This window comes from Schistocerca nitens, chromosome 3, assembly GCF_023898315.1.
Source record: "Schistocerca nitens isolate TAMUIC-IGC-003100 chromosome 3, iqSchNite1.1, whole genome shotgun sequence".
NCBI classification, from domain to species: Eukaryota; Metazoa; Arthropoda; class Insecta; order Orthoptera; family Acrididae; genus Schistocerca; species Schistocerca nitens.
The window spans coordinates 71,777,634-71,799,028 of NC_064616.1; the positions used below are offsets into that span (position 1 = coordinate 71,777,634).

At 43.8% G+C, this 21,395-nt stretch overlaps 1 pseudogene; it reads right to left on the reverse strand.

The window, feature by feature from the left end:
* Positions 1-18,695: 18,695 nt before the first annotated feature.
* LOC126250268 (5S ribosomal RNA) lies at positions 18,696-18,813 on the reverse strand (annotated as a pseudogene).
* Between the last annotated feature and the right edge of the window lie 2,582 nt (positions 18,814-21,395).

Genomic DNA, 21,395 nt, shown 5'->3' on the forward strand with positions numbered 1-21,395 from the left:
GCATTTAACGTGAAGTTTAAATATGTCAGATTCTGCATTGGTAATATCTCCAGAAACCCTTCCAGATAAAACAACATTCCCTGTGACAAAGTTAAAGCTGTTTCACCCGTATGTGATGCTGGAAGACGGAAATCCTTCCCACAATTTCACAAACCGTACCATTTATAATTATTCCACTCCCCCGCTGTTGCAACCTCCTTATTTAATCCGATTTCTCGTTGGTATAAGTGAGCATCACCCATATCGGTGTAAATACCGAATAGAAACCAGTGCCTCCCTACATTCTGGAATTAGGAATGTGTCGATAACACCTCTTTCTCACAATCTGAGCCATTCATAATCCCCAGGAACAATCCAATTTCGCATGTACTACTTTCCTAAAAAACTGGTCAGTCAGGGAAAATCATCACTTGTCCTTGCGTACAATGCTCCAACTCCACCAATGGTAGTACTCTGTGAGCTTCTCTGTCCGCTGAAACAAAAAGTACGTCTTGAGTCCTAATCTGCACCCATTTCCCAATCTCCTTCCATTTCACTGAGTATGGACGAATAGTGTAACACTCATAACGTGAATCAACTTCGACTACTGGAAAATTGACATCGCTGTAAACTCGCGTCCCATCCGTCCTCACCTGTGCCAATGACACATGAAAAAAAAAATGGCTCTGAGCACTATGGGACTTAACTTCTAAGGTCATCAGTCCCCTAGAACTTAGAACTGCTTAAACCTAACTAACCTAAGGTTATCACACACATCCATGCCCGAGGCAGGATTCGAACCTGCGACCGTAGCGGTCGCGCGGTTATAGACTGTAATGCCTAGAACCGCTCGGCCACCCCGGCGACACATGAAAGAATATTGGTATAGTGGTCCGTGTTACTTTCCCTACATGTTCTATATCTGGTGCAAATTGCCTCTTCGCTTATTGTAATCCTCTGAAAAGACCGTCTGGCGAGATGAACACTGGACTAAGATGCCTGTTTACCGCATGATACACTGCTTCCTGTAACATCGTAACTTCTGTACGTGGGTCACTTAAATGATCTGCTAATGCCCTGAGCAACTTGACAATAGCTAACTTACCATTCTATGTAATTAATCGTTTCTGCAGCATCTCTAAATCGCTATTTATAATTTACCGTGTCTCTCACGCGTATCGAGTCAACTCCTCTGGTTAGGTTCGTACAAGCTTGGTGTTATTCAAGACCATCGATTCCAGGCTTGACAAGCGTGTTGCATGCCACTCTACGGTTCCTCTAACCTCACTGACTGCTTGCTCCACCTACGTTACTGATTGATTCAATGGTCGGACGTTATCGTCATCCGCTGTCCCGTGCACCGTTTTCAATATCTTTCCCCCTGCATTTATTGTGGACTACTTTTATTAACAGTTTTTGAAAGCATTGCATAAGATTTGGCAATTAGGCCTGCGCTGGACCAGCAGGTACATGTGACGGCTGGGTAAACACATACATGGCTGGAGGCGTCTCACATGTGCCGTTAGGATTCCTAGGGAGAATGTACCCTGTGCTATTCTGGGAAGCATTGCAACAGATTTCCACAGCGTCTTCAGAGGGGAGTCTTGGCTCTTATTTACATAGACCTGTGAAGTCAGTATAACACTGACAAACTTATATATGCGCCTACGATGGTGAGTAGCTCAGCAATTAGGTCCTCGCTGGACCGCAGGTAGAAAGGCATCGTGCCAGCAATGAAAATCGGATGCGCGCTGCCCAGAGGCCTCCCACATATGGGGCCGGCATGAACGTGCCATCTGGCATGCACGCCTTGCTGTGTAGGGGCAGGTCGCCGATACATCACGGTCGAATGTCTTAATGGCAGTCGGAAAGCGTTTTTTATGTGCAATGACTGTTTGTGCAGTACATAATTTCGGCTGGTAAGCGTTGTGAGCATGTTTGCAGAACGTTATTTATGCATTACTTCGGTGATTTACGACTACCTTGCACGTCTGTAGGCTGTGCTCTGCATTATTTGGACAGTTCACAATTAGTGAGCGTGTTTGAGGAGCGTTTTATATGCATTATTTTGACAATTTACTAGTTGTTTTCGTGTCTGCACATCAGTGTACTGCACTATTTCGGAGATTTATGAGTATTTTGCAGGTCTGTAGGCTATGTAGTGTGATCCCAACCACGTCAGAGGAAGTGTTTTGTATCAGTGTAATAAAAGAACTGCCGGCTGGTGTGGCCGAGCGGTTCTAGGCGTTTCAGTTTGGAACCACGCAACCGCTACGGTCGCAGGTTCGAATCCTGCCTTGGGCGTGGATGTGTGTGATGTCCTTAGATTAGTAAGGTTTAAGTAATTCTAAGTTCTAGGGGACTGATCACCACAGATGTTAAGTCCCAAAAGAACTACGTGAAATCCATCGCTAAATAAATTGTTCTAAAATAAATAAAGTACAGTCCTTCCTACCCAGCAGCCCAAAACAGGCCGAGCATTTTCCCGCCATTATTCCCCCATACCGCCATGGGATGACAGCGCTCTCTGGTGGCAGTACTGTGTACTAGGTCAGTTGAAATCTGGACCGCATAGTGAACACGCTGGATGGAGCTACTGCCTATGACAACTGAAATTGTTTAAATAAAGACTGGCTGCAAAATAAAGATTTACGTCTATCCTATCTAGCAGCCCAGCACATTCTGTCCTTTTCCCATCAATTCCAAGGAAGAGGTGGTGGTCACACGAGTTAGATTAGTGGAGGTAGCCCAAGTACCCTTTCTTCCCCGCCAAAATTTGAACTTCCTACAATTTTCTTGCGGAGGTGGGAAGGGGAGGTTGTTAGGTTAGTTGACGTAGCCCAGTTGACCTGTTTTCCCACCAGAATGTTTTACTTCTTTTTTTATCTTTAGTGTGACGTCAAGTATGCTGGACTGTTGTTGAAATTGCTCGTCAATATTTTATAAAGTTTTAGTATTCAGTACTTGTTTTAAAGTTTATTTGTGTAAATATTTGCTGTAAAAGTAACTTATTGGTGGATTTTCAATTATCTCAGTCTTTATTCCTGTGTTATTGACTCAAGTGGTCTGTTATTCGTGAGTGTGCTTATGTCGTATGTCCAAACCTCACCCCTCACTCTACATTTGCGATGTACAGTTGCAGCTGTAGCGGTTATAAAGCTAAGTACTGACAAAGTTATTTGTGCACTGTTATATAGTTATTAAATTTAATAGTTTTCAGAGGTATTTCTTGATGTTTGTAGCGAAATAACGATTTAATAAACTTTTGGAAACGTTCCTTCACTGTGTTTTTTTAGAGTTCATTGAAGTCTTTTAGTAAATTTCGTGCTTTAGTTCAAATGGCTCTGAGCACTATGGGACTTAACATCTGTGGTCATCAGTCCCCTAGAACTTAGAACTACTTAAACCTAACTAACCTAAGGACATCACACACATCCATGCCCGAGGCAGGATTCGAACCTGTGACCGTAGCAGTCCCGCAGTTCTGGACTGAGCGCCTAGAACCGCGAGACCACCGCGGCCGGCTTTAGTTTTCAGCTGTCGTTTGTTATTGTTTCTAGTGAAATATTTCAGTAAAATTTTCATTCAGTGTTTTAACTTCGTTGAGTGTTCCAGTCCATGCTTGAATCTTTGGTTTTAGCTAATAATTTTCTGAAGTTTAGTTCGTATTGGTATTAGCTGTCATGTAGTAGTATTAATACAACTAGTTGCTTTCTTGGTAGACAGAGAATTTCGAGACCGCTATTGTTAGTTCTATAAATAGTTCTACTGGTATAACTGAACTTAGATAACATAGGCATATAATTTTTTCAGAAGCTGTAAAATTTTACCATGAGTGAGAAATTTGGGCTTTTTTGTAGGTTTGTGAGTAATGGGTTATGGTGTGTGAGTTTTTCAAAGTATTTTCGTTACGGGGAATGCAGTGGGGAAGCCAGTGGGCATTCTAGTGAGATCCTCTCCTGGGAATGCAGACTCTGTAGTAGAAATAAGTTGTTAGAGGAGCGGGAGGGTAAGATATGTGCCCTTCAGGTTCAGTTACAACGCGCAGAGGAGGAAATAGACCTGCCATTCGGCAAGAAGGTAGCTATGAGGAGGAGGTATTCAGACAGTTATAATTTACGTATATGCAGTAGGTTTGACCAGCTATCAGAGTTGAGTGGAGAGGAGACTCTTGTAGCTGTAGATGCAGCAGTGCTCAGCAGTTAGGAGGCCTAAGTCAGTTGTAAAGTCTAACAGAAAGAAAAGGGTTCTGCTACTAGGGAGTTCGCACAGTAGAGGTGTAGACCAGCTGTTGCAGGAAGTGTTTGGGAGTGAGTACCATATCACCAGCATTGTGAAGCCTAGTGCAGAGTTGGCTCAAGTGACTGACAGCATAGAGGAGTTATGTAGGAATTTTACGGATGAGGATCAGGTAGTGATAGTGGGTGGAGAAGGAAACAGTCTTGATAGGGACGGGGAATATGAAGTAGATGGTGACCTGGTAAAGATAGCTTCTCAAACTGGTGGCACTAATGTGCATTTTATGCAACTGTTTCAGCGTCATGATCGGCTGATAGGTATACCTGCTTAAAGGAAGTCCCTCTAACTAAGGGCTCACCTTGACGTCATGTTTCCAAGTAGAGAAGGAATTAGCATATTTCAGTAAAATATAAGAGGTGTTAGAGATAAAGCTAGTGAACTGCTTATAGATGTTGACTTTGAAATTACTGGTATATCGGAGCAAAATTTAACTAATTTGACAATTCAGAGGCTTCATTTACCAGGATACAGATTAGCTGGATGTTTTTCAAGGAGTTCTTTGTGGGGTAGGGGAGTGGCTATGTACGTAAAAAAAGAACAGTATTCCACTTGCGTCCATAAATGTATCACGGCACTGCACTGCACAGACAAGTCTGAACAGACAGTAGAATGTTGTCTAGGGGCAGTTGAATATAGTGAAACTAAACTTCTAATTCTTGTTGTTTATCGGTCCTGTAGCTGTTACTTAAGAGCATTTCTGCTGAAGCTAGAGAGGGTTCTTGATTCTACTTTGTAGGAAGTACAAGTAATTAGATATATGTGGTGACTTCAATATAAATTTTGTATATGATGGTGCAAGAAAAAGGATGTTGGTAGACTTCCTAAATTCATATGAACTGATGCAGACTGTGATTTTACCAACTAGGGTTCAATGGAACAGTAGCACAGCCATAGACAATATTTTTCCCCAACTGCGACATAATCGTGTGTACAAACAGTGATCCAATACTGTAAAATGCTTTTTTATTCCAGTCTCTGATCACAAATGAATTCTTTGGACGATTACCGGTTTCAGTCTGTAATGACCATCTTCAGGTCTTTTTTACATCATGTCCTAAAGTGATACGGCCACAATGGCATCGTCAAAACATATAAATATAATCAGCATAGCATGGCCTTGGAGATTTGCTCGTCAATTCGGTCCTACGTAACTGGATGTGTACATAAATAAATAAATAAATGACGTCATTGCAACTGTGCTATATCTACCGCGGCCATCTTGGATCCGCAGTGTCGAATAAATTTGGCAATCATGCAGCGTGGGGTGCTGGCAGCTTTGTCTTACTACTAACGTATGTGGCAGTGAATTGTCCTGCTGAAGCACATCTTCTTCCTTACAAAGAAATGTAAAGAGTTAAACGTGCTCTGTGAAAAAAACTACTGAGAGGAAATCTTCCCAAATCAGCAGACACTCAACATTTACGATCCTCCGCATACAGAAATCAAATTACTACACTTGCAAAGGTGGAGACCCAACGGAAGGCTCCTCTTGTACGACGGACGTTCAATAACTAATGCTCACATTTTTTTCTGAAATAGGGTTGGTTTTAAACAGGATTCACTCTTCGATTCCCCACTGTTCTTGTTACATAACTGGATTTTTCAACATAATCGGGGTTTAAACGGCCTTCCATCACCTTCCTCGGAGTGCCTGTATGCCTACGTATTACCACTCTACTGTTCGATGTCGGAGCCAACGTCTTGCTGCATCAACCACGGAGTGCATCCCTCATTGGTCCAAACAGATACAAGTCGGAAGGTACGTGATCCCTGCTATAGGGTGGAAAAGAATGAAGAGGTCAATGAAGATTTGTGAGCTCCACTGGGGTGTACAGACTTCTGTGGGACCTTGTATTGTCACGGAGAAGCGGAAGTTCATTTGCATTTTTGTGGCGACGAAGAAGCTGAAATCGTTTCTTCAATTTCCTGAGGGTAGCACAGTACACTTTAGAGTTGATCGTTGCACCGAGATAGAGGGCAACACACAGAACAACGCCTTCGGAGTCCCAGAGGACCGTCGCCACGACTGCGGCTGCGGCACTCCGGAGGAGAGACACCTGTGTGCGGCCAGGCAGATAGGTTCGCTCGACATTGTTGCCGTGGTGACAGACGCCTCATTCAGCTACTCACCGTCCTTCTGTTGGCTGGCAGGTTTCCGCAGACATTGTGCAAGCGCCAATGAATATATGCGAAACTCTGAAACTAAATGACAGCTCTCTATTTGGAACGCACATCCGTTACAGACGCAGTTTTTATGGCTAGCGCTGCCAAATCGGAAATTCGTGAAACTATAGCAATCGGAGCAGGCACATTCCACGATATTCCACAACAAATTTCTCATTATTTCAGCCTAAATACGCCTCGAAAAAAGTTACATTACTTACTGAACGCCGCTTGTAATTCAGCAAACTCTGACGTGCACTGAAGTCATGTTATCTTGTTGTGGGCCCACGGTTCTCGAAACTCCCGAAACTTCGGACTAAGTGTACCATTACTACTAACGAAAGTGGAGACTGCAGGAGTGGGAAGCTGCCTGACTACGTCTTCCATCGACAAACTACTCTACTCATCAACACTTAATTAATTACACTCCTGGAAAGAAATGCAATACACTCAAGGACGAGGTCATTTTATCGACAAAGGTAGTTCACGTAGTTCATCATAGTAGGAGTACATGATAAAAAGTCAGACCAGTTGAAACACACAAGTCGCATTAAAGGGGGTCCAAACAGTCGCATCAATACACAGTTCTCGCTGAAAATAATGTTGAAGGTGCCAAGTGGCATCCTTGTATAGATTGTCCCAAAAATCTTGCACTTTTCTTGCAATTCGTCCTGCAGGTAATTCAGAACGAGTAATCTCTCGTTTCATCATGTACTTTAGGTGTTCAGTTGTTAAATAAAGTATATTTACACGAAATAGGACTTGCAGACTACAGCAACATTTGTTAATACTTTCTATTATACTTAGACCACTGCTTTTTCAAAGTGAAATGCTCAAGAAAATTCTGATGTTATTTGTCTTCTCTCCCCAGTCGAATTTCTAGAATATGCTACAGAACTTTAAATGTCGCCACGAATAAATTAGAAGGCAAGAATTGGTTCCCGAGACACTACTGAATACTAAACTCTCTGAGAAAAGTTGTACAAAATTTTTCTCATATTTGCTGACGTTGATACGTGTACGTTTTATTTAGCAGCTTTCCCTAACACTTGACTCAAACAACTTACCACTTTCAAGGCAGCTATTCATCTTAAGTTTCCGCTGCGTGTACTTCGTTTATTCAAAGCTATTGGAATAAGTGATTAGCTGGCTATAAGTCGATATGCAGTGTATGTAAACGGGTTAGCTCCATTCAAGAGAGAAAAATAGCAGCATAATTCTAGCTGATTTCATGAGACTGAATCGGGACAAAAGCTGCAGAGCTCTGCTTACCTTATAACTTCCGTAAGACGTTTCGCAAGAAACGTGGAAAAATCGAAAGGGCCCCAGAGCCTCAGCAGCGCTTGTTTGGCCTGCCAAGTAACGAGACTTTTCTCAGGAACGTAGCAGTCATAACTGGGCCTGTTTTTAATTGGCTATTTACACTGGATTCCAGAGAGAGGACTCGAACAAACAATAGTGGTAAACTGTACACACAAAGAGTTCAGGAATTAAACTCTGTGAACTTTATTCGTAGTTTATTTTCAAGTTTACTTTCCCTGTGAGTAGTAGTTGTTCGCATCGAGAAAAGCTAAACAGTGTAATGACATTTTACTATCGACTGATAACTTATTTGATATGTAACCTGTTTTCCCACTGCACTATGTGAATGCCTTAACGTACAACCGAGCTGCTGCTGTAGCTACTCGGGGCCGGTCGGGATGACCGAGCGGTTCTAGGCGCTACAGTCTGGAACTACGCGACCGCAACGGTCGCAGGTTCGAATCCTGCCTCGGGCATGGATGTGTGTGATGTCCTTAGGTTAGTTACGTTTAAGTAGTTCTAAGTTCTAGGGGACTGATGACCTTAGAAGTTAAGTCCCATAGTGCTCAGAGCCATTTGAACCATTTTGGTAGCTATTCGGGCAGCAACTCAGCACTACATATGTAAACAACTGAACATGTTTTGTGACAAACTACCCAGAAAAAATCAGCATAAATTTGCAGACTTTCTAGATTAATGATCCTCTTCATAAGGTTACCATGTTAGTACGCTTGGAAGGTGGAAGATCCAGTGGAAGACTCCCGTTGTGTTTTGTCACCCTCTGGGACGCACTTAAGGCACGTATTTCCTGTTGTGCCCCCACAGTTCTTCAAGATCTCGTAACTTGGGACTAAGTGTGATATTACTAATAAGAAACATAGAGACTGCATGAAGAGAAACCTGCCTGACGATATCTGCCACCGACAGACTACTTTATTCAAACTGTACTTAATTAACTATAATACCGAAAATAAATTTAACACCCTCAAAGACAAGGTCATTTTATAGAAAAATAAAGTGAGAGGTAGTTCATCATTGTAGTTGTATATGATAACGAATTTAGACCAAATGAAACTCACAGATCACAGGAAATGTGTCCAATCAGCCGCATGAGTGCTTAGTTTTAAACTACAAACGAATATGAAGTGCCGAATGGTATCCAGCCATAGCTTGTTCCAGGCATCTTGCAACCTTTGTTGCATTTCGGCAGTATGTCTCGTAGGCCTTGGAGAACTAATAATTTTCCCCTTCATCATGTCCCATACGATTTCAGCTGACGAAAGATAAGTGATGTTACTGACAACGGCAGTTGGTGTGCACCACGAAAAGCACGCTGCGTCGCAGCAGCCATAGTGGACGCGCAAGAAATGGCGGTTGCATGGGACTAACAGGGTGTGAAATGTAACAAGAACTGATTACTTAACCCTGCAGAAACACCAAATGTTACCACGAGTTTAACTGATTCCGCCCCCCCCCTCCCCCGCCCACGCCATAAAGCCAACAATATGCTGTATGTACCGTGGGAGAACGCAATTTTGAATAGACAGTTCACTAGGACTACGCCATACACGTGTGCATCTATCATCTGAATGAGGACAGAAGCTACTCTCAACACTGACGACAGCAAACCGCCATCACACTCTTCAGACATTTCTCACATGACACGAGAGTGACCTTGCTCGGTGGTGTCGTATTGTGAAGGGTAGCCTGGACAAAGGCTCACGAGACTATAATCCTGCTGCAAGCAGACAGTTCTCAATGGTCCCTGCAGGTACAATATGACCCCGGATTTCTTCGCTGTATGATGTTCTGTATGCCTCCGACGCTTGCTTGCGTCGATCTTATCAATCGTCTGGACTTGGCGGACGTCCAGAACCTGTTTGCAGGTATGGGAATGTTTCACAAACTACTGTCGCAAGCAACGACTACTAATCTGAGGCATAACATTCAGTCGAGACGCCAATCCATCTTCACTTAGGATCAATATGCGACCTTGTTCATATGGCTGCAGCTGTATAACACTGAGTACGTACGCGTCGCTGGAGCTAGAATGAATGTTGAAAACACTGTTCACCACTAAACTCAGACCAGTTACTGAATGGAGAGTCAAAAAAGAGGCTGCGCAGATACGTTTACTCAGCGACTTCTATCGCCGATGACCGTGACAAATGAAAATATGGAAAGTGTCAGTACATAAAATTACAACATAAAAATATTAACAGATAAAAATAAAATGTTAATGAACTCGAAAAGAGGCAACCCATAAGTTTAAGTAAACGCAATCAACAATACAACAAGAATCAGCTTAATTTTTCTAGGAACTCCTGGACAGAATAGAAGCAGTGACCCATGAGGAAACTCTTCAGTTCCGATTTGAAGGTGCGTGGATTACTGCTAAGGTTTTAGAATTCGAGCGGTAGGTTATTGAAAATGGATGCAGCAGTATACTGCACACCTTTCTGCACAGCAATTAAGGAAGTCCGATCCAAATGCAGGTTTGATTTCTGCCGAGTATTAACTGAGTGTAAGCTGCTTATTCTTGAGAATAAGCTAATATAGTTAACAAGAAATGACAGTAAGGAATATATCGAAAGAGACACTAAAAATGCGTACTTCTCCCAGGCAGGATCTTTACTCCTATATGATCTAATGCATCTGTCAACAAAAGTTGTTTTATTTGCTAAAAGAGAATTGTAAGAGCCATAGAAAATGCTGCTGCAAGAAGCTCATGCAAGCCCTTATTCAAGGAACTTCACATCCTTCCACTACCATGTCTATATATGTTACAAGTAATAACATTTGTTAGGAAAATCTTAGAAAATAGCAACATTCTTGTACCGACTAATCAGAGTATCCATCTGTATAACAGAAGGAGGAAGCAGGATATACATGTTCAACATGCATATACAACTCTAAAATGGAATGGACCACTGTGTGCAGGAAACAGACGGTACAATAAGCTACATAATAATATTAAAACAATGAAAGACAGTTCAAAATTTAAAACTGGTGTCCTTAAATATTTATCGCCAAACTGTTGTTATAGTACAGATGAGTATCTTGAAACATAAAAATTTCTTCTGTCCATGTTGTGTACTCTGTATGGAAACCTGAACTCCTTAATAAAGAAGTGTGTCACCTTTACTGTTTTACTTTAGTAATGGATTTTTAAATGTATATGGTACTTTTGAATTTCCATGTTATTTGCTTCTATGTTTCTTTCCCTTAACAATGTAAACATATTTAGAAATAGTGTGTAATTCTAAATTTTTCACAAAATATCCACCTATACACTTTTCTGTTTTTTTTTGGCATCACACATGTATTGTATGAACACTTGCATCATTATAAGATAACATGGCTACGAAGTCTTTCGCGACGTATTTCTTGAGTAAAAATCTCTCGGTGTACATGCCCCGTCAATTCAGGATAAAACTCCAAGCTTTCGACCACTACCTCTATGGTCGTCGTCAGGGCTAAAACTGACTGTCGTGAACTATTTTTTTTTTTTTTTTTTTTCTTTATTGAATTTCAATTCCCCCCGAAGGGGGCGGGCTGGCAGCAGCTTACTACGCCGCTCTTCAGCCTACAGAATTTGAGTTAAAAAGAGGAGATAAGAAAAAAACAACAGTTGGCGAGAAAATCGGTGACTTAAAGGTAAAATGGCAGAAAATTCTAGAACTTAAAACATAAAACACAGGGTTGATGAGACAAGAAGCAGAAAAATAGCAGACAGACAGTTAAAAAAACACGGCGACAGTCTGGTTTCTGTTCGCAAAATATAAAATGCACACCCAGCGACAGCATGATGTCTGTTCGCATCACTGTGGAAAGACGCACAACACCGAACACTCACTTAAACACGGCACTAAAAAGTGGGCACAAACATGACATACCACAGCCGAGAGCGGGTGGGGGGGAAACAGGACAGAAGACGGAAAAATAAAAAAAGGGGGGGGGGGAAGGAGAGGAAAAGGGGAAGGGTGGGAGGGGGGAAAGAAGCCAGTGGAGAATGAGGACCCATAAGAGGGGTGGGGGGTGCTGAGCAGACGGGCCAGGGAGTGGGGAAGGCAGAGGAGGGGAATGCAAAAGGACTCGGGGGGGGGGGGGGGAAGGGACCTAGGGGGAGGATGGGCGGGGAGAAAACACAGGAGGGAAGGGGGGGAGGAAGAGGGAGCCCAGGGAAAGGACGGAGGAAAGGAGGGGGAGTGAGGATCAGAGTTGATAGGAAGGATAAATGGAGGGAGAGAGGGCAGCATCCGGGAGGGGGAGTTGACGGAAGCCACCTTGGGAAAGGAGATGGAGGGTGTAGAGATGGAGGGTAGGGGGGACACAACGGTGAAGACGTGGCAGGGGTCGGGGATGGGAGAGGAGAGGAGCAACCAGGGGGTGAGGGGGTTCAAGACGGCGGGAGGTGTAGAGGATGCGGATATGTTCGAGGAATAGGAGGAGATGGGGGAAAGGAATGAGATCATAGAGGATCCGCGTGGGGGACGGGAGGCGGATACGGAAGGCGAGGCGGAGTGCATGACGCTCAAGGATCTGGAGGGACTGATAGAATTTGGGGGGGGCAGATATCCAGGCAGGACTGGCATAACAGAGGATGGGACGGATTAAGGATTTGTAGGTGTGGAGGATGGTAGAGGGGTGCAACCCCCATGTCTGGCCAGAGAGGAGTTTGAGGAGTCGGAGGCGGTTGCGGGCTTTGGATTGGATGGAGCGGAGATGAGGTATCCAGGTGAGGTGACGGTCAATGGTGAGGCCAAGGTAGGTGAGGGTGGGGGCGAGGCGGACAGGACGTGCGCAGACAGTAAGGGAGAAATCCAGGAGCCGGAAGGAGCGAGTGGTACGACCTACGATGATTGCCTGGGTCTTGGAAGGATTGAGTTTCAGGAGCCACTGGTTACACCATGCAGCAAAAAGGTCAAGGTGAGTCTGGAGAAGGCGTTGGGACCGTTGGAGCGTAGGAGCGAGGGCGAGGAATGCGGTGTCATCAGCATATTGCAAGAGGTGTACTGGAGGGGGGGGTTGGGGCATATCTGCCGTGTACAGGAGGTAGAGGAGAGGGGAGAGGACAGAGCCCTGGGGCACACCGGCAGAGGGGTAGAAGGTGGGGGAATTAGCATTGTGGATGGTAACATAGGAGGGGCGGTGGGAGAGGAAGGAGGCCACCAGACGGATGTAGTTGATAGGAAGGGCGTAGGTTTGGAGTTTAAACAGGAGACCGGGATGCCAGACACGGTCGTAGGCCTTTTCGAGGTCAAGTGAGACAAAAATGGCGGAGCGACGGGAGTTAAGCTGGAGGGAGAGGAGATGAGTGAGGCGGAGGAGTTGGTCATCAGCAGAGAAGGAAGGTCGAAAGCCACATTGGGTGTTTGGGAGGAGGTGGTTTTGGTGGAGGTGGAGATGGATGCGCCGGGAAAGGATGGATTCCAAGAGCTTGCTGAACACCGATGTGAGACAGATAGGACGATAGGAAGAGGCATCAGACGGAGGCTTATTGGGTTTGGAGAACATCAGGATACGGGAGGTTTTCCACAGGTCGGGATAGAAGCCAGTGGCAAGGATGACATTGTAGAGGGTGGCAAGGAGGGAAAGGAAGGAGGGAGGGCAGTGTTTGAGGTGGCGGTAGGTAACGCAGTCGTGGCCGGGAGCAGTGTTGCGTTTAGTGCGGAGTGTGAGGCTGATGTCCTGTGTAGTGATGGGAGTGTTAAGTGCAGAAGGTGGGGTGTGGCCCAAGTACTGGAAGCTAGGAGCAAGGGGAGGAACAGAGGTATCCGTACGGTCCATGACATCAGGGAAGAGGGAATAATCAAAGTGGGGATCGTCTGGGATGGAAAAAACATCAGAGAGGTGGGAGGCAAAGTGGGTGGCCTTACTGAGGTTGTCAGGAAAGGGACGGTCATTAAGGAGGAGAGGGTACTGGGGGGTGGGGCGGTTCCCAGTAAGGCGGTGGAAAGCAGACCAATACTTGGAAGAGTTGATGGGGAGCGTGGTGTTGAGTTGTGTACATGTCTGGCGCCAGGCTCGGCGTTTCTTCGCAACAAGCAGGTTGCGGATGTGTCGCTGTAATTGCCGGTGGCGGGTAAGTGTATCCCGGTCACGAGTGCGTCGTGAACTAGCGAGGTTCCCACTTTTATATGCAAAGGACGGCTTCTGATTGGCTGGAATACGTCATAGCAGCAGCGATATGGCGCGTAGTGAAGTGGTGCCCTCTATTTCCATAGATGTAGTTGCTATCCCGCGTTGCTTGCAGCGCCATCCCTTGAATCAGGAGGTAAAGTGCGAGAAGTTTTTCTCTGCGATTTTTCTTTATCCAGTGCACTCTTCCAAGTGTTGCTAAGTGCATAGCCGTTGTCTCTGTTAAAGTTATTACCGCTAAGTCTAATTTCGACTGAAGTTACCGGTGGTTGAGATCATTAGTGGAGTGGAACAAGCAGTTCGTCATCTTCCTCAAGAAGCAGCTGATGACGTAAGGCTTGCTACTAGCCGGATTCTAGCGACATCCAAGCCGCCTAAGTCAAACATCAGCAGAGAGTAGAGACAAGGACTGAAATTGTTGCAGAAGGATGAAGATCTAGTTGTTTTACCTGCTGACAAGGGGAACGCCACGGTAATCCTCAATGCTACAGATTGCCACAAGAAAGTTGGATTATTACTGGAGGACAGCACATACCGGATTCTCAGATGGGATCCCACATCGGCGCTCAGCAGGAAGACAAGGGAGCTACTAAAAAACTCTGGCCTCTCCGACGAACTGGTGAAGAACTTACGGCCGAGAGCACCTAGGCCACCAAGACTGTACGGTTTGCCAAAGGTTCATAAGGAGGACGTCCCGTTGAGACCGATTGTTAGCGCTATTGGCTCTCCTACGTACAGGCTTGCAAAACACTTAACTAAATTGTTGGCGCCTATAGTTGGTCACTGCCCACATCATATTAAGAATTCAAAAATGTTTGTTGATATCATAAAACAGATGAAGATAGGCCCAAGTGATATCATGGTCAGCCTCGACGTGGTTTCTCTGTTCACCAAAGTACCTGTGGATGACACATTACAACTGTTGGCTGCTCATTTCTCCTCAGAAATTTTGAAGTTGTTCCGGCATACCTTGACGACCACTTATTTTTTATACAGTGGAAATTATTATGAAATGACAGATGGAACAGCCATGGGTTCGCCACTGTCACCAGCAATAGCGAATTTTTTCATGGAGGACTTTGAAGAACGAGCCCTGAGCAGTGCTCACCTCCACCCTTCATGCTTCTACAGATACTCGACGATACTTTTTTAATCTGGCCACACGGCAGCGACACGCTGCAGCAGTTCGTCGAACATCTGAATGGTGTACATCCAAACATAAAATTTACATTGGTGGTAGAGAAGGAAGGGAAGTTACCTTTTTTAGATGTGTTGGTGGAGCGAAAGCCGGATGGACGACTGGGCATTCTGTGTACAGGAAGCCAACCCATACAGACTTATATCTGCATAGCCATAGCTTCCATCAAGCGTCTCAGAAGAAAGCTATGCTGAATACTTTAGTACACAGAACCAGGACTATTTCCGACAAGGACCACCTCGGTCCCGAGATTAACCATTTGACGACAGTTTCAAGAGGAATGGTTATTCTGCCGGTGAAATTAAATCAGTATTGTCCAAGAAAGTAAGACACAATGCCGGCCATATGCAAGAAGAGGACCAACACATAGCGCGGCTTCCTTTTTGCGGTGCTACAACGAGCAAGATAGCCAGAGTCCTGAAGAGGCAAGGAATAAAACCAGTTTTCCGACCACCTAGGAAAATTAAGGAAATGTTGAGACCAGTCAAAGATAGTCTCGGCTTAAGAGTGCCGGGAATTTATACTATTCCTTGCGAATGCGGCAAGAATTACGTGGGCCAGTCTGTAAGAACCGTTGCCGACCGCTGCATCGAGCACCAACGCCACCTGAAATACAGGTATTTGGAAAAATCAGCGGTGGCTGAACATAGCCTGCTTAACAAGCATAAGATTTTATTTGAAGAAACCAGAGTAATAGCCCACGCATCGAATTACTGGGACTCTGTGATCCGGAAAGCAGTCGAAATTAGACTTTAGCGATAATAACTTTAACAGAGACAACGGCTATGCACTTAGCAACACTTGGAAGAGTGCACTGGATAAAGAAAAATCGCAGAGAAAAACTTCTCGCACTTTACCTCCTGATTCAAGGGATGGCGCTGCAAGCAACGCGGGATAGCAACTACATCTATGGAAATAGAGGGCACCACTTCACTACGCGCCATATCGCTGCTGCTATGACGTATTCCAGCCAATCAGAAGCCGTCCTTTGCATATAAAAGTGGGAACCTCGCTAGTTCACGACAGTCAGTTTTAGCTCTGACGACGACCATGGAGGTAGTGGTCGAAAGCTTGGAGTTTTATCCTGAATTGACGCGGCATGTACACCGAGAGATTTTTACTCATTATAAGATAACTGTCATAATTATTTTAACCATGTATCACCTCATCTCCATTTTTTACTTGTCCTATACTATCATGTGCTTCTCTGCACACAATGTATGATCTACAGGATAAATAAAATTGCAATTACAACATATTGAGAGGCCAATGTCAAAATACACAGACTCGTGAACAGTGGTCAACAAGAGGTTCGTAAACTTACACCACTTACTGCCCAAACCGGACATTTCTGAGCCAAAAATATCCTTTTAGAATGGGAAGAGTTACCCCAAAATATAATACCATACGACAAAAGCGAATGAAAATAAGCAAAGTTGACTGATTTTCGTGTCGAACGATCACTTATTTCAGATAGCGTTCGAATAGTAGAAATGGCAGCATTAAGTCTTTGAACAAGTTCCTGATCGTGGGCTTTCCACAGCAGTTTACTACCTATCTGAAAAACTAGAAATATGAATTCATCAGTTTCACTAAGCATATGCCCATTCTGTGAAAGTAAAACGTCAGGTTTTGTTGAATTGTGTGTTAGTAACTCTAAAAACTGAGTCTTACTGTGATTTAGGGTTAGTTTATTTTTTACAAGCCATGAACTTATGTCATGAACTGTACTATCTGAACCTGAGCCTATGTTGCATACAACATCCTTTACTACGAAACTACTGTCATCATCAAACAGAAATATTTTAGTTACCTGTAATACTAGAGGGCATATCATTTATATAAATAAGGAACAAGAGTGGCCCCAACACTGATCCCTGGGGCACGCTCCACTTGACTGCACCCCACTCAGACGCCACATCACAGCCATTTTCAACACTGTGAATAATGGCCTTTTGCTGTATGTTGCTAAATTAAGAGGCGAAGCAATTGTGAGCTACTCCCCATATTCCGTAATAGTCCAACTTCTGGAGCAATATTTTGTGATCAACGCAATCAAATGCCTTAGTTAAACCTAAAAATATGCCTATCGTCGAAACCTTTTGTTTAACCCATCCAGTACCTCACAGAGAAAAGAGAATATAGCATTTTCAGTTGTTAAACGACTTCTAAAGCCGAACTATACATTTGACAGCAAATCGTGTGAAATAAAATGATCAATTTTCCTTTTATACACAACCTTTCCAATAACTTTAGCAAACACTGATGACATAGAAATAGGTCTAAAATTGTCTACATTATCCTTTTCTCCCTTTTTATAAAGCGGCTTTACTACTAAATACTTTAATCTTTCAGGAAACTGACCATTCCTGAAGGAAAAATTACAAATATGGCTAAATACAAGGCTAACATGTGCAGTACAGTACTGTAATATTCTGCTAGGCACTCCATCATATCCTTAGTCTTCAGTGATTTAATTAGTGACTCAATCTCCCCCTTGTCTGCACAACAGAGGGTACTTCAGACATCAATCTCGGAAAGGCGTTTGCCAAGAAAGTTATATGATTCCCTGTAGAAACTAAATTTTTATTTAATTCACCAGAAATTCTCAGAAAATGATAGTTAAATACTCTACGTATATCTGATTTATGACCAACAGAACAATTTTTACCAATAACTGCCTTTACATCGTCAACCTTGTGCTGCTGACCAGACACTTCCTTCACAACTGACCAAATGGTTTTAATTTTGTCCTGTGAATTAGCTACCACATTTGAATACCACATACTACTTGCCTTCCTAATAACATTTTAAACACCTTACAGTACTGTTTTTAGCGAGCTACTGTAGCTTGATTCTGACCACTTCTAACATTTGGATATAATTCCCGCTTCGTTCTATATGATATCCTTATCCCACTAGTCAGCCACCCAGGCTACCTTTTCCTGCTAGTAACCCGTTTAGAACGTTCGAATGGAAAATAACTCACAAAGAGCATAAGAAATGTGATAAGGAAAGTATTATATTTGTCATCTATGTTATCGGCACTATAAACGTCCTGCCACTCTTCTTCCTTGACAATTTTAAGAAAACTCCCTATTGCTATTGGATTAACTTTTCTACATAGTTTGTAATTATACGTAACGTTATTTACTAACAGATTTCCCATCTAGTAACGAAGAACGAATAAAAATATTGTCCATGGCAGTGCTACTTACTGTTCCCCCGCAACCTAGTTGGAAAAATCACAGTCTGCAACAGATCGTATGAATTTAGGAGATCTACCAGCATCCTTTTTCTTGCACCATCATACACAAAATTAATACTGAAGACACCACATACAACTAATTTCTGGTACTTCCTAGAAAGTGAAATGCTCTGAAGTCGGAGTTAGGGGACCAATAGACTCCTCAGGAACAGGCCATGAAGGCCAAACGGTACCGCCGCCCGCCGTGTCATTCTCAGCCCATAGGCGCCACCGGATGAGGATATGGAGGGTCATGTGGTCAGCACACCGCTCTCCCGGCCGTATGTCAGCTCCCGAGACTGGAGCCGCTGATTCTCAATCTAGTAGCTCCTCAGTTTGCCTCACAAGGGCTGAGTGCACCCCGTTTGCCAACAGTGCTCGGTAGACCAGATGGTCACCCATCCAAGTACTAGCCCAGCCCGACAGTGCTTAACTTCGGTGATCTGGCGGGAACCAGTTTTACCACTGCGGCAAGGCCGTCGGCCAGGGGACCTATAAACAACAACAATTACAAGTTTAGTTTCGCTAAATTCAACTGCCCCTGCACAACATTCAAATATCTGTTCAGTGTAGTGCCGTGGTATGTTCAAATGACTCAAATGGCTCTGAGCACTATGGGACTTAACATCTATGGTCATCAGTCCCCTAGAACTTAGAACTACTTAAACCTAACTAACCTAAGGACAGCACACAACACCCAGCCATCACGAGGCAGAGAAAATCCCTGACCCCGCCGGGAATCGAACCCGGGAACCCGGGCGTGGGAAGCGAGAACGCTACCGCAAGACCACGAGATGCGGGCTGAAAGAGCCAAAAATTACATCGATCGACAGACGGGATGCAATTCTCCGTACATCAAAAAGTACTTTGTGCTAAATTTGCAGGCATGGATTGCTTGAAGAAACTGGTGATACAAATAGTAAAGTTCTTGAAGTCGCCTCTATTATTCGATTGTCAGTTGAAACAATTTTCAATGGATGTAAACGAAGAGTATGGAGACTTTATATATTACTGAAAAGTACGTTCATTAAGTTAAGGGAAGCGTCTGGAACGATTTTTCTATTTAAAACTCGCTATTGTTGAATTTATGAAGCAAAAAGAAGTGCAGGGACGAAAATTACAACATTCGGAATGGACTGCAGACTTTCCATCTTAAGTGGACTTGACTACACACTGCGCACACGAAAACACTGCAAGGTAGCTTCTATCTGATTTGTCGGGGATGCATTTAAACAGAAAACTGAGTTGTAGGACGGACACATTTTGACAAAGACAGTCCCGTTCCCTACGCTTACTAGCGGTAAAGAACTCTCGAGATTTGTAGAATTCAATGTGCTTTGCAAGAATTAAAGGATGGTTGTATAAACGTTTTGAGAGCAGTGTTAGTATCCTATCTCTGTTTCGAGACTGTTTGCGTTTCAGTTGATAGCGCCCTGTGCATCTGCAGAGGTAACTGATCGACCTGCAAGGTAATTCTAGTTTCAATGACAAATATTTTTGCGTTAAAAATGTCAAGGACGTATACATTGCAATCCTCAGGTAGATTTTCAAAATTTCTATAATTATTTGCAAACGTACTGAATATTTCGATCGTCATATTTGTGTGAAAGACCATTTTTTGTTTATGAAACTAAATAAGTCACGATTACATGCAGCTTGAGTCAGAAGCTGCTTAGTACGCCGCTTTTCATCCTGTAGAATTGTGAAAAAACATAATGAGAAGACAATAAATAAGAAAAGCAGGCGATAGAAACAGTATCTTTTAAATTGTTAAACGGCGGAAAGTTGTGGAAGTCAAAATATAAAACAAAGCGTTGGCGAAGCTAATTCAAACACACAGTAAGCAGACAGGTACAATAGTAGGCAGACAATAAAAATAAACGCGGCGACAGACTGGTTTATATTCGCAAGAGATTAAAAAATCACATCCAGTGACAGTATGGTGTCTGTTCGCAACACTTCGGAAAAGACACACAACATTTAACACACACTTAAAGCACTGCACTAAAACGTTGGCACGGAGATGACACGTTAGTGTTAGGTTAGTGTTTTTTAACGTCCCGTCGACAACGAGGTCATTAGAGACGGAGCACAAGCTCGGGTTAGGGAAGGATGGGGAAGGAAATCGGCCGTGCCCTTTCAAAGGAACCATCCCGGCATTTGCCTGAAACGATTTAGGGAAATCACGGAAAACCTAAAGCAGGATGGCTGGAGACGGGATTGAACCGTCGTCCTCCCGAATGCGAGTCCAGTGTGCTAACCACTGCGCCACCTCGCTCGGTTAGATGACACGCCACACGCCAGGGAAGATGGGGGGACCCGGACAGATGAGGGAATGAAAGGGGGGGGGGAGGGTGAGGAGCCGATGGAGGGAGAGGACTCATGAGTCCGAAGTTCTGTGATATGGTCGTTGTCTGTCCATATGCCAACACTTTGTACCAGATACAATTTATATTATTTCTTCAGTGCGCTACAAATAATTAACGAATACTGAAAACTTGTTTTGCTTGTGATCCATGCTGTTGAGAAATGTGAAATGTAAAACCAAGTTGCAAGTAGTGCGTCTGCATTGCCATTTAAATGCCGCGCGTTCGCAGTCTTCCCCTTTTCCGCCAACTCGCGCTCAGATAGCGTGTCGTGGTGGTGGGGGAAATGTGAAGGAACGTGGCTGAGCGCTGGGCGCTCTGCTAGGCGAAATCTTGACCACGTCTGGTCTAGCGGATATTGCGTGCATTGCAAGAGAAATAGAACGCTGTAACTTCTGTCCCTAAACCGTGTCATGGAATCTTCTGCAACTATGCTGCTGTTGTCTCGTTTGAGTAGAGATAATGAAATGATTATAAACATCCCGTTTACAGACACTGAATATACACTCGTAGCCAGCTAATCACTTATTGTCATTGGCTTTGAATAAACTAAGTACGATCAGTGAAACAGTAGAAAAACAGTTGTCTTACAAACGTTAGATGCTATGAGTCAAATTATATAAATAACTACTGGAGAAACAGTACACGTTCCGAACATTAAATTCGTCGATGGTAGCTTATAATATACATCGTGGCTTAG